Here is a 14,630-nt window from a genome sequence, read left to right on the forward strand (position 1 = left end):
CAAAAGAAGAACACCAATTGTAATAATTCCAAAAAGAATTACCTTTTTTCAAAGAAACAGACTCTTAATGGAGGGTTGTATACTTGATTAATGAAATAGCAATGACTGCTAGTTTTTCTCCTAGTGATGACACATGCTGGTTACTGAAACTGAATAATGAGCAAAATGATTGGCATAACTTGAGAAATTTCAGGTTTAAGAATTTAGCATATGGTCTGGAATACTGATAAATCTATGCTGAAGCTGAAACTCCAATACTTTGGCCACCTGATGCAAAGAGCTGACTCATTTGGAAAGACCCTGATGCTGGGAAAGATTGAGGGCAGGAGGAGAAGGGGACAACAGAAGATGAGACAGTTGGATGGCATCACTAACTCAATGGACCTGGGTTTGGGTGGACTCCGGGAGTTGGTGATAGACAGGGAGGCCTGGCGTGCTGCGGTTCACGGGGATGCAAAGAGTCGGAAACGACTGAGCGACTGAACTGAACGTCAATTTCAGCGTTTATTATGTATATCATTCAACAAGATTAGCTTTCAAATTTATCTTCAGCTAAGGTTTAAAAGGTACTCTCAAGAGAAGAAAGACAATGATGACGTCTAACAATGAACATTCATTCATTGTCTGATCATGAATGATGATCAGACAACTAGATCATTCAACTACCTTGGAAGGCAGGGAGCAAAGCTGGCCTCTGTTCCTTGTACCCCACTGGAGTAGCACCCTACATTATACCACTCAACAAGAACAAATCTGCCACACCACACAGCAAGGGGAGACAAGAAACTGCAAACCCTCCTCGACCTTCACACAGCCATCCCCAGGCAGGCATAAGGTCCAGTAAGAATGTATGAGTTTTATCCAACTAGATGTTGGTTCATTTATAATCTGCTTGTTGCCTGGAGGATTTGTGGAAAGACAGGTAAACACTTCACTTCACGTGCCAAGACCCCCAAAACACAATCTCAAATGAAACCAGAAACCAGAGCCTGCCTGACTCAAAAAAAAAGAAAAAAAAAAAAATAACAGGGAACTCATTATTAGTGTCAACAACAGGCTTTTGTCAGAAAAGACCTCCTCCCCCTGGTTTTTTTCTCTTGACTGTCTTTCCCTTTGAAAGAGCTCACTTCTATGTGAGGTAGCATCTGAAATTCCAACCTGTGAATCATTGAGCTGATGGCTCAAACCGCACTAAATTCCTGCTCCAACTTCAGGAAGTTTTTTGCTTTTGGCTTTTAGGAGCTTTTCCTTTTGGTTTGACAAATTCCAGAGCAAGACCTCAGGCAAGACCTTCCTTTTCAGTAGGAAAGCAACTTAAGGCATGGAACCTCTGGTCATTGTTGTGAATCTGAATCAAAACAAAAGATTATATATGTTTTATATCTGTGCCAATGGGACTCTTACTGGGCACTGGGCAACCTGGACATTCAATTACAAAGCAAAGGGCAAACTTTTAAGATTTTTATTTTTCAGGCTATGAAAAATAAAATATGCTTCACCCGTTTCCTGTATTGTTTTTAATTAGTGGGGGTTTTTTGGGCAGGGAAATGTTAGTAGTGGACTGGGTCTAGCCATTAACCTAGTTTCACAGACAATCGTAAGATGAGCCGAGAAGCACTCTGGTACATGAACACTATCTATTAAAAATTCAGTTTAATGAATACACAGAATGTGTGAAAGACCTTTTAAATCTGATGCTGTCTTTTTCCTTTTAGTAAGTTGACAGCCTGCTTAAAGGATGCAGGGCCAGTGAAGGGATGGGGAGAAATAGGGCATATATTAAACATAAGCTTGAATCTGAATAAACAGATTCAAGGATTAGTTTAGCCTCAGCTCGTTGGGCATGTCAGCCTGGCACCACTGGGGAAGTGAGGCAGGAAACCAACTGCTAATAGGGTATGCATTAACATGCTGAAAATTAATCAGAAAGAGCATGTTTAGTATCATTAAGAGAAAAAAAAAAAGAAAACTAAGAGGCACCAGGTGAAACTAAACAGAGAATTAAAGATATACTCCTCTTGTCAGCATCACATGCCCTGTGAGCACAAGTGAGCGGGAAGGATGTCTACGATCTTCTGGGTGGGACAAAACTGACTCGAATTACTGATCCCTCTGATGCAGGGTTTAGTGGACAGGACTGGCTACGTAATTTGCAGGGCCCAGTGCAAAACAAAAAATGTGTAACCCACATTCAGAAACTAATATGGTGACATCAGAGCATTAAACCAAAAGTGAAGCCCTGTGAGACTGCATGTGCTTGAACAACCTGGGAAGCGGCTCCTGCCACTGGAAGAGATAATGTAAGTTAAAACATACAAATCGAATGGAATTTATGGTTGCAGCAGTTTCTGTCAGTTTTACCTTAAACTGAGTCACAGGAAAATATATGTCCCCAGACTCTCAAACCAAAAACAAAACCCAAACCCAACTCTGTTAAGTGGGAGGTTGGGAGGCAACTATTTCCCACAAGCCTACTCCAAACTTGCTGTTTTTCCTAATGGAGACGAAGATCCCAGCAACAAGCAGATCACCTTCCCACAGATGGCAATGACTTGCCAGTGAAGAGCACTGTGCAATGCAGACCTGGAATCCTTCTAAACTGCAATCGAAAGTTTACATTGCACTAGGTCCAAACACGCACACAGATACAATGGAAACTGAAGTTTCAAGACACGATCATTCTCCTGACTGTGACATTCTTTGACAGCTTCTATACAATTTCATTTAAATTTCTCTTTTAAAAATAAAATATTATTTTTTAATGAGACTGCTCAAGACTCACCACACGGAATTCACAACTCAGTAACGGTTCCAACTCACTGTACTGAAATCACAGTTTGGAAGCACTGTTACAGTGGCTATTGTTTTCCTTTTTTCCTGCCAGGCGTGTTCTCCACATGCCCCAGTCTTTTGGAAATCCAACCTGCCTCTGACTACTAGGTCAGTGTATTGGCCCCTCCTTGAGATTTTCGGTTCTGAGCTGGAGTAGAAACTCCATTTTCTGTTGGGTTGCTGAGCTGGGAAGATGTGATTTGGGGTTGTTTGAGGAGGAGAAAAGAGAGATTACCAACTAAATTCCTGGTTCAAGGAACCTGGAAGGCAGCTTCCCAGCTGCATGAACCACTATATGCTTGAGTAAGTTCGTGAGAATTTCTCTCTTTAATTCCAAAGTACTAATGTAAACACTATGATAAGCAAAACATGTAAGCAGATAACAAGTTATGAACATGAATAGCTGTATCTTAAAAGCATACTGACTTCAGCTCCTTTATTAATGCATATTAAAAAACCCTTTCCTTCTGTTCTTAAAGGAATTTTCTTTAAAAAAAAAAACTTCCTTTTTTTTTAGCATTTGCAGAAATAACACTTTTTATCATGTTTGTACCTTATTGAACAAATATTAATTAGGTCTATTACTCTGGCTATAAGGCATAAATGTCAAATTAGAGTTCTTTTAAAGAACTCATCTCTACTGAATTAGCCACAGATGCTGACGTTTAGAAATGAAACTTATAACAGTATTTCTTTCACCATTAAAATTATCAATAATATGAATTATCATTTGCCAAATGGACATCTATGTGCTCCAATTAGTCTACATATTATTTATTTTAATAATCCTCATAACATTGAGACAAATAGCATCCTTATTTTGTGCATTAAAAGGGAGGCACAGGGATACTAATATACTTCAGCTATACTTTAATATAAAATAAAAAGGTAAAAAAAAAAACATTACACAGCTTGAAATGGGTGTAGCTACAATTCAAACCAGGACTCTTTTTACTTCCTACTTTCCTGTTGCCTCTTAAAGGACTGTCTTCTAATGTTCCTAAAAAGAAATCTCTGTTCCCTTATTCCTCCTTGAAAGTGACAATTCACATCACATGAACTGGCAATTCAAAAAATAAAATATTGCTTTCATTCATTTCATCACTTCATTGATAAAAACATACTAGTGATGTCACTGTAGCAGATTTAACTAAGGCAGCAGAAAAAATGTAAATAATGGTGGCTATTCTTGCCTCAGAAAGAGCCTTAATCTAATCTCTTTGAAGAAAATTTCATGCAATCCGGAACTCCTATTAAATACTAAGTCTGGAATTCCATCAAATGTGCTATTTTTCTGGAGAAAATAATCCATCACAACATTGTATATAACTGTAAATAATTGAGGAGAACTAAATTATCCAAAAGTAGGAGATTGGTGAAACAAATCAGACTGCATCTTAAAAAAATACTAATACTAAAAACGACACTATGGATGTATAATTAATACCAAATATAAAGTTGTTCATTATATATTGATGCAAAAAATAAATTCAAAATAACATTATTTTAAAAATAATTTTAATGATTTATTACATTTTGTTATTTTAATATTTAATGATTTAATTATTTAAATACATTTTTAAATGCATCTGATTTTGATGATATAATACAAGTGTTTTTATTGAAGCATACAAAATGTCTGGAAGGTTAATGTGAAACTGTTAGTGGGGATTATCTCTGAATGGTTGGATTAAGGCTAATTTTGTTTTTATGTGTCATTTATTTTATTCATATGCATTTTCTGATGTTTTCCATGAACATATATACTATGTGAATTAAGAAATTAGATATTTTAAAAGTTTAAGAAATCTTATTTTTTAAGCTTATGGATTAAATGCAGTTAAATTTTTTAAAAAAGCTTTTTAGTCTGCTTTTTATTTTCCTAATTGCTTTAAGAAGCATAAAGTGGAGGTGTGAGTGAATAGAGAAATAAGTACCAATGGCTAGTCAAAGAAGCTTAGCCATATTAGAAAACATCCATTTTCTGTCGATTTGCTGAAAATATCTTCAAAAACTGAGACAGCCTTTAGAGATAATGCAAATTAAGGAGTTCATTGAAGTAAGGGAGTTTTATGAGGCTAGAATTTTTCTCAATATTTATTTGTTCATCTTAGTTGGAGCAAATGCAGAGGGTTTAAAGCTCAAAATAAATGAAAGCTCTATCTTTGCAGATGCTCAAAGTACTGTGAACTGGAGGAATCCGGACCACTTTAGTGGCTTCCCAGGTGGCTCAGTGGTAAAGAATCCGCCTAGCAAGGTAGGAGACAAGTGTTTGACTCCTGAGTTAGGAAGATTCCATGGAGGAGGAAATGGCAACCCATTCCAGTAATCCTGCTGGAAAAATCCCATGGACAGAGGAGTCTGGCGGGCTACGGGCCTTGGGGTCGCAAAGAGTTAGATACAACTGAGCCATTGAGCATGAAAGCATAAATCCCTAGCAGTAGAATTACTGGATCAAAGGCTATAACCACCTCAAGGGGTTTTACAAATTACCATACAACTGGCAGACTGTACCCATTTATCCTTCTACCAGCAGTATAGGGCTTCCCTGGTGGTTCAGACAGTAAAGAATGTGCCTGTAACTCAGGAGACCGGGGTTTGAGGCCTGTGTCAGGAAGATCCCCTGGAGAAGGAAAAGGCCACTCACTGCAGTATTCTTGCCTGGAGAATTCTATGGACAGAGGAGTCTGGTGGGCTACAGTCCATGCGGTTGCAAAGAGTTGGACACAACTGAGTGACTATCAATTTCACCAGCAGTATCTAAGAATGTCTGTTTCTCTGCATCTCTTTCTTTTGAATCACTGCCATTCTAATTGGTTAAAAAAGTCACTTTCACACATCAAATGTATTTCTGTGATTACAGAATGATCAAATTTACCTTTAAAAATCAATATAGAGAAGCACATACAGAGGACGGAGCAAGAACCTCCACAACTCCACCCCTCCACAAAAGAAATGAAGTGGCACACACTGTCAGTATTAATAATTTCAAAACTTTGAAAATTAATCAAAGGCTTGCTACAATCTAAAGAGCAAGTACTTAAGAAAAACTGCTGAACTAGGTGAGAACAGTGAGTTTTGTGGCATTTTAACTGGTGCTATTCCCACCCCTCTTCCCAGCTCTATGGTAGTCCTGAAAATTAACAAGTCTCCCAGCCTCAGCAGCTGTAAAAAGCAGCAATAATATTAAATTTAAATGAACTAACACTCCAATAGGCATACTGGCAGAATGGGAAAAAAAATATGATCCAACCATATCCCGGCTACAAGAGATTTACTTTAGATTCAGACACAAAAGGTTTAAAAATGAAAAGATAGAAAAAGACATACTACACAAAAGGAATCAAAGAAGAGTTGAGGTGACTACATTAGTATGGGACGAAATAGACTTTAAGACAAAAAATTGCTACTAGAGACAAAATGGGACATTTCATAATGATAAAGGGTAAATTCATCAAGAAAACCTAACAAGTATAAACACATAAATGCCGAAAAGTAAAGTCCCAAATACATGAAGCAAAAAGTGACAAAATTGAAAGCAGAAAAAGACAATGGAAGAGCTTAAAAACCTCAAAACTTCACTTTGAATAATGGATAGGACAGCTAGGCAGAAGATCAACAACTAGAAAGGGGACTTGAAAATCCAAAAACCAACTAGCACCAACATGTATGAACAGACACAACAAGAGAATTCACTTTCTTCTCAAACGTTCAGACGGCAATACTCTCCTGATTGAAAGACATCTTAAACATCATCCCTATCAAATCCCAGCTGGATTGTTTTTTCAAGAAATGGATAAGCTTATCCTAAAATTTATATGGAAAGGCCCAGAATAAGGCCTTTGCATTTAGGAAAGGCCTTTCCTTAACCATATTTAAAAATTAACTCATATAGATCAAAAATTAAAATGTAAATGCTAAATGCTCATTTTTTTTAGAGGAAAACATAGGGGTAAATTTTCATAACCTTAAATTGTATTTCTTAGATACAATACCTCAGCATAAGCAATTAAAGAGAAATTGTTGTTTAGTTGCTAAGTTGTGTCTGACCTCACGAACTGTATAACTCACTAGGCTCCTCTGTCTATGGGATTTCCCAGGCAAGAACAGTGGAGTGTGTTGCCATTTCCTTCTTCAGGAGATCTTCCCAACCAGGCATCAAACCCATGCTTCCTGCACTGGCAGGAAGATTCTTTACCACTGGCCACCAGAGAAGCCCAAAGAGAAATTAGACTTCATTAAAATTAAAAATTTTTGTTCATCAAAGGACACTTTCAAGAAGGTGAAAAGATCATCCAGAGAATGGGAAAATATATTTGTAAATTATATTTCCGACAAAAGCTTGAAAAGTGAATGTGAAAGCTATGTGCTACTCTTTGCAACCCCATGGACATGGATTTCCCAGGCAAGCAAACTGGAGTGGGTTGCCATTTCCTTCTCCAGGGGATCTTGACCACCCAGGGATCAAACCTGGGTCTCCTGCATTCCAAGCAGATTCTTTACCATCTGAGCCACCAGGGAAGCCCAGTGAAAGCTTAGAATGTACTATATTTAAAGAATTCTTACAACCTAACAATAATGGGCAAAAAATTTGGATAGATACTTCTCACAAAAAGATATAGAAACGGCCAGTAAACAAATAAAAATGTTACTGGTCATTGAGGACATCAAAACTACAATAAGATATCATTTTATAACCATTAGGATGGCTAAAATTTAAAAGAGGCAGACAATAACAAGTGCTGGCTAGGATATGGAGAAGTTAGAACAGTAATACTGGTAAACTTTAATACTGGTAGGATTGCAAAGTGGTACAGTTACAATGCCAACAGTCTGGTAATTCTTCAAATGCAACCACAGAGTTACCAAACAACCCAGAAATTTTACTCCTAGGAGTATCCAAAAGAAGGGAAAATACATGTCCAAAGAAAAAAGCGTACACAAATGGTCATAGCAGCATTATTTGTAACAATAGTAAGTGTATCAACCCAAATGGCCATGCAATGGAATATTATATGGCAATGAAAAGGCACTAAAATATGTTACCACATCATATAATTTCATTTACATGATTGTCCAGAATAGGCAAATCCATAGAGACAGAAAGTAGATTAGTGGTTGCCTAACCCGGGTTCAATCCCTGGGTCAGGAAGATCTCCTGGAGAAGGAAATGGCAACCCACTCCAGTATTCTTGCGTGGAAAATCCCATGGATGGAGGAACCTGGAGGGCTACAGTTCGTGGGGTCGAAAAGAGTCAGACACGACTGAGTGACTTCATTATCATTATTATTATTATCATAAAGGTAGGAAGTGGAAGGAAGAGGGAATGACAGATGATCATGAAAGAGTTTCACTTTGGGTGATTAAAATACCCTGAAATAACAGAGTAGGGACTTCCTGTTTCTAGCCTGGCATGTAGGGAGCTCGGACGTTGCCACTCCATCCTAACAAATAAAAAGGTGAACAAAAGTTAAGATCAACAACTCTTTTCAAATCCAACAGAGAAGGTCCGACATAAAGCAAGCCACTGTCCCCCAAACTGGAGAGACAAATATGTGGGTATAGAATCGTAACTTGCTGGAGGAGAGACCATGAGAAAAAAGCTCTATGGGAACCAATGCTGAGGAAGGAAAACCTAAATTGTAATTGACAAATTGCTGGAGGCTCAATGTGGACAGTTCAGTTCAGTCACTCAGTCGTGTCTGGCTCTTTGCGACCCCATGAATCGCAGCACGCCAGGCCTCCCTGCCCATCACCAACTCCCGGAGTTTACTCAAACTCATGCCCATCGAGTCGGTGATGCCATCCAGCCATCTCATCCTCTGTGGTCCCCTTCTCCTCCTGCCCCCAATCCCTCCCAGCATCAGAGTCTTTTCCAGTGAGTCAACTCTTCGCATGAGGTGGCAATGTGGACAAGAACCATTATGAAAAGAACAGAGCATTCTGTTCTTCTTAACAAGGGTTGCCCTCAAGAGAAACTAGTTTACCAGAGTCTAAAGTATTGGGGTTTTATTAGAGCTTAACTAAGCTGAGGAAAGGAAACTGCCACTTTCAAGTCATTCAAGCCATCCTATCCCACCTAATGGGGCAGGTGTATATGTTGAGGGGACAGGGAAGATATGTGAAGTATTTGCAAAGGTTATAACTTAGTAGCACAGGTTTAATAAAAGACTGAGACCTCATCATAGGACTACAGAATGTTTCTCCGTCCCCATACCTGGCCACCACATTACTAACAGACCTACTTACAGAAGTTCCTTTCACCCAATATATCTTGAACAGCTATCAAGAAAAAATTACAAGATTTATGTAATGAGTATTAGAAGGCTAAAATTCAGTTTAAAGAGAGCAAGTGTCAGAATGAGACTTGGATATGGTAGGGAATGTTGGAATTATCCAACTGGTAATTTAAAACAACAATGATTAATATGCTACAGAAGCTAATGGATAAAGTAGATAGCACGCAAGAACACATAATATAAAGAGAGAGATGGAAATTCTAAGAAAGAATAAAAAAGAAATGCTAGAGGTCAAAAACATTGTAACAGAAATGAAGAGAGAATTTGATTACTAGAAAAAACATGCTGAGGAAAGAACTGCTGAGCTTGATAATATCTCAATAGAAACTTCCAAATCTGAAAAGCAAAGAGGAAAAAGACTAAAATCATTAAAGGAGCATAGCCAAGAACTATGGGCAATGACAAGAGGTGTAACATATGCATAACGGCAATAAAAGAAGGACAAAAAGCGAGAGAGAAAAAGGAACAGGAGAAATACTTGAAGCAGTAACAACTGGGTATTTCCCCACGTTAAAGTCAGATACTAACTGGGATAACATTAAAAAAAAAAAAAAGCAAAAAACAAACAGAAAAACCACATGTAGGCATATTATATTCAAGCTGCAAAAAAGACAAAGAAAAAATCTTGGAAGAAGCCAGAGGGGAAAAAAGCTCCCATAGAGAAGCAAAGATAAGAAGTGCACCTGACCCTTTCTCAGAAACCATGTAAGCAAGAAGAAAGAGCAGTGATATATTTAAAGTGTTGAGATGAAAAAAAAATAACCACCATAGAATTCTGTACCCTATGAAATTATCCCTCTAAAGTGAAGGAAAAATAACACCCTTCTCAGACAAAAAGTGAGAAAACCTATTGCCAGTAGATATGCCTTGCAAGAAAAGAAATCATGTAGAAGGAAAATGATATAGGTCAGAAATTCAGATCTACATGGAAATAGAATAAATGAAGGTCAAATAAAAACTTTTGTTTTTCTTATTCTTAATTGATCTTAATTGATTTTGAACTGTTTGCTCAAAATAATAAGAGAATAATGTATTTGACTATGAGTGCTTATATATATGCCTATGTATTCTTATGTAAGTAGGAATGAATGACAGCAATGTTACAAGAGGCGGAAGGGAGGAATTAAGATTGTTTTAAGTTATATATACAACCTATATGCTTTCATGTAAAATATTCAATTAAACCCACAAGAGACCGAAAAGAAGACAAAACAGGATCAAAGAATAGAGGCAATGGATAGAAAACAATATCAAATATGGCAGATACTGATCCAACCATATTAATAATCAGTTTAAATGTTGTCGGTTTAAATACACCAATTTAAAAACAGAAATTATAAAAGTTGATCAAAAAAACAAGACCAATTATATGTTATCCACAAGAAAATCACTTCAAATATTCAGACACTTGTCAATTAAAGGTAAATGGATGAAGATATATACACTACACTAATACTAACCAAAATAAAGCTGAATTAGCTATATTAATTTCAGACAGAGCAGACTTCAGAGCAAGGAGAGTTATCAGGAATAAAAAAGGACATTATATAAAGGGCTTAATTCTCCAAGAAGACATAACAATACTTAAATGCAAGTGAAAGTGAAACTGAAGTCGCTCAGTCGTGTCCAACTCTTTGCAATCCCATGGACTGTAGCCTACCAGGCTTCTCTGTCCATGGGATTTTCCAGGCAAGGGTACTGGAGTGGGTTGCCATTTCCTTCTCCAGGGGATCTTCCCGACCCAGGAATTGAACCCGGGTTTCCCGCATTGCAGGCAGAGGCTTTACCCTCTGAGCCACCAGGGAAGCCCCACTTTAATGTAAACCTGCACCTAAAATTAGAGTGTCACAATACATGAGGTAAGAACTGATATAACAACATCCTTCTATCATAAACGGACAGATTCAGCAGGCAAAAACTCAGGACACAGCTGAACCCAACAGCACCGTCAGTCAACTGAGTGTAACTGACAGCTGTCGCCTACTTCATTCAAAATCAGCAGAACAGACATTATACTCAAACTCACACTCAACATTAATAAGACAGACCACATTTTGGGTCATAAAACATACCTTAACACATATAAGAAATGACACAATGTATGCTCTCAGACTACAAGAGAATTAGACTAGAAATCAATAACAGAAACATGACTAGAAAATCCGAAAAAATGTAGAGGTTAAAAAACACACAAAAGGGGAAAGAGAAATTTTAAGATACATTTTACAATATTTTGAACTAAATAAAAAGAAATTATCACACTTTGTGGGATGCAGAGAATATAGTGCTTAGAGGGAAATTTATAGCATTGAATGCATATATTAGAAAAGAGGAAAGATCGTACAAGAGATTAGATAGAAGAAAGATCAATTATTTATGCTTCCACCTTAGAAAACAAGAAAAAAGGAGAAAATCAAATCCATAGTAAGCAGACAAAAATAAATAATAAATATTAGAGCAGAAGTCAGTGACACTGAAATCAGGAAATTACCTAGTTGTTCTCCACAAACTGAATCATTGAAAAGATCACATTAGATCATTAATAATAATAATAAATAAATAAAATTGATACACTTCTAGCCAGATTAACTGAGGAAAAAAGAGAAGATATGAATTACTGATATCATAAATGAAAGAAGGGACATTATTACAGATCTCAAGAACATTAAAAGGATAATAAAAGAATATTATAATTTCCCCAAATTTGATAATCTTCATGAAATGGAACAATTTGTTGAAAGATACAATCTGCCAAAACTTATACAAGAAGAAATAGACAATCTAAATATCCAGTAAAGAAACTGAATCAACAGTTAATAACCTTCCAAACCAGAAAACAAAAAGCCCAGATGGCTTCATTAGTGAATTTTATCAAGTATTTAAGGGAGACCTTATGCTAGTTATCTGTAATCCAGAAGACAAAAGCAGAAGGAATACTTTCTAACTTATTCCATGAAACTGCATTACTCAAATATCAAAAGCAAAGACATTAAAAGAAAACTATGGACAGGGAGGCCTGGCGTGCTGCAATTTATGGGGTCGCAAAGAGTCGGACATGACTGAGTGACTGAACTGACTGACTGACAGACCAGTATCTCTCATGAAATTAAGATGCAAATATCCTCAACAAACATCAACAAATCAAATGCAACAATGTATGAAAAGAATTGTACACACCATGTCCAACGGGATTTATTCCATGTAGGAAAAGGACAGCTCAATACCTTAAAATCAATTAATGAAATTCATCACATCAATGGGCTAAAAAAGAAAAATCACATGATCCTATTGATTGATGCAGAAAAAGCATTTGACAATATCCAACACCCATTCATGATAAAAATTCTCAGCAAAACTGGAAATAAAAAGGAACTTCTTTGACTTGATAGAGAACATCTAAAAAAATCCTATAGCTAACCTCATTCTTAATGGTGAGAAACTAGGAGCTTTCTGGCTCAGATCAGAAACAAAGCAAGAATGCCCTCTCTCACCAATACTTTTCAGCACTGTAATGGAAGGCCAACTTAATGCAGTAAGACAAGACAAGGAAATAAAGTTATATAATTTGGGAAGAAATGAAGCTTTTGTTTGTCATAGATGACATGATAATTATACAGTATCATTTATATTAGCAGAAAAAAATGAAATACTTAGTTGTAAATCTAATATGTACAAGATCTAAATGAAAAGAACTACAAATTTTGATGAAAAAATGAAAGAACTAAATAAATGGAGAGCTATTTCATGTTCCCAGATAGGAAGACTCAGTAACACCAAGATAACAGTTTTTCCTTACTGATCTACAGATTCAACAAAATTCCAATCAAAATCACAGCTAGTTACTTTATAGATATCAACAAACTGATTCCAGGTTTATGTGGATTGGTAAAAGTCCCAGAATGGACAACACAATATTGAAGAAGAATAAAGTTGGAGGACTGACACTACCTGACTTCAAGACTTACTATAAAGCTGTCATAATCAAGATAGTATTGGGGAAAGAACAGACAAACAGAAAACCCATAAACAGACCCACATAATTATAGTCAACTGATCTTTGACAAAAGAACAAAGGCAATAAAATGGAGAAAAGATAGTCTTTATAACAAATGTTGCTGGAATAACTGGACATCCATTCGTTAGAAAAAGAAAGGACTCTAAACACAGATCTTTCATAGAAATTAACTAAAAAATTGATCATAAACCTGAAAGTAAAATGCAGAACTATGAAAACATAGGATAAAATTTAGATGACTTTGGTATTGCAATGATGTTTTAAGGTATAACACCAAAGGCCCAATTTATGAAAGAAATAATGGATAAACTAGCCTATGTTAAGATTAAAGACTTCTCTCTAAAAAACAATATAAAAAGAATAAGAAAAACTACAGACTTGGAGAAAATATTTGCAAAAGATGTAATGGATAAAGATGGTTATCCAAAATATACAAAGAACTCTTAAAATTCAATAGTAAGAAAACTAACAACCAGAAAAAAAAAAAAGGGCCAAATAGCTAAACAAACAACTCACTAAAGAAGATATGCAGATGATAAGTAAGCTTATGAAAAGATGCTCCATATCATACACTGTTAGGAAATGTGAATTAAAGAAATATGTCCACATACTCATTAAAATGGTCCAAATCTGGACCACCACCAACATCCAATGTTGGGGAGAATGTGGAGCAACAGTTTTCATAAAATGATAACGGAGATGCAAAATGGTATTGCAATTTTGGAAGACAGTTTGGTAGTTGTTTTTTTTTTTTTCTTTTAACAAAACATACTCTTATCATATGATCCAGTAAATTGCACTCATCAGTATTTACCCAAAGGAGATGATAACTTAGGTTCATACAAAAACCTGGACATGGATGTTGATAGCAGCCTTATTCGTAATTACCAAAACTTGGAAGCAACTAAGATGTCCTTCTGCAGGTGAATAGATTAATACACTACAGTATATCCAGACAATGGAATAGTATTCAGCACTAAAAAGAAGCCATAAAAAGACATGGAGGAACCTTAAATGCATTTTACTAAGTAATAGGAGTTGAGAGTCCTTTGGACTGCAAGGAGATCCAACCAGTCCATCCTAAAGGAGATCAGTCCTGGGTGTTCATTGGAGGGACTGATGCTGAAGCTGAAACTCCAACACTTTGGCCACCTCATGCGAAGAGTTGACTCACTGGAAAAGACCCTGATGCTGGGAGGGATTGGGAGCAGGAGGAGAAGGGGACAACAGAGGATGAGATGGCTGGATGGCATCACCAACTCGATGGACATGAGTTTGAGTAAACTCCGGGAGTTGGTGATGGACAGGGAGGCCTGGCGTGCTGCGATTCATGGGGTCGCAAAGAGTCGGACATGACTGAGCAACTTAACTGAACTGAGCTGATGAGAAGTCTACATACTGTATAGTTCCAACTACATGACATTTACTGAAGACAGTGAAAAGAACAGTAGCTGCTGGAGAGCAGGAGGGAGGGAGTGAGGAA

The 14,630-nt window shown here is 36.8% G+C and overlaps 1 protein-coding gene across 1 annotated transcript in view; it reads right to left on the bottom strand.

Moving 5' to 3' along the window:
• The window catches only part of LOC122685964 (guanine nucleotide-binding protein G(q) subunit alpha), a 303,372-nt gene that overhangs the window by 50,851 nt on the left and 237,891 nt on the right, over nt 1-14,630 (bottom strand). The window lies entirely within an intron of this gene.

The sequence above is a fragment of the Cervus elaphus genome, chromosome 29 (genome assembly GCF_910594005.1).
Source record: "Cervus elaphus chromosome 29, mCerEla1.1, whole genome shotgun sequence".
NCBI lineage: Eukaryota > Metazoa > Chordata > Mammalia > Artiodactyla > Cervidae > Cervus > Cervus elaphus.